Source organism: Ctenocephalides felis, unplaced genomic scaffold (assembly GCF_003426905.1).
Source record: "Ctenocephalides felis isolate EL2017-DRISC unplaced genomic scaffold, ASM342690v1 CF-g0.4_SCAFFOLD_01886, whole genome shotgun sequence".
Lineage (NCBI taxonomy): Eukaryota > Metazoa > Arthropoda > Insecta > Siphonaptera > Pulicidae > Ctenocephalides > Ctenocephalides felis.
The window spans coordinates 74039122-74039409 of NW_020538040.1; the positions used below are offsets into that span (position 1 = coordinate 74039122).

Consider the following 288-nt stretch of genomic DNA (forward strand, 5'->3'; position numbering starts at 1 on the left):
GACGCCGTGGCTCAGGTGGTTAGAGCACCTGTCTCGTAAACAGGGGATCGGGAGTTCGAATCTCTCCGACGTCAGATGATATTTTTGAATCTAATAATATGAAAAAAAATATTATAACTACTTCATTTTCTACTCATCATTATTATAAAATAATAATTATAAGTACGCATACCACTAATATTAATATTTATGTGTACTTTCATTAATTCTTTAAATTTAGCTTGCTTTAATAAACGTCAAAATGTCAAACGTGTCAATTAAAAATAAATTGAACTTGCTTAGGGTAAT

General features: G+C 30.2%; 1 non-coding gene across 1 annotated transcript; it reads left to right on the forward strand.

The window, feature by feature from the left end:
- Positions 1 to 74, forward strand: Trnat-cgu. Its single transcript has one exon. It is a non-coding gene; the product is annotated as a tRNA-Thr (tRNA).
- The last annotated feature ends 214 nt before the right edge of the window (positions 75 to 288 follow it).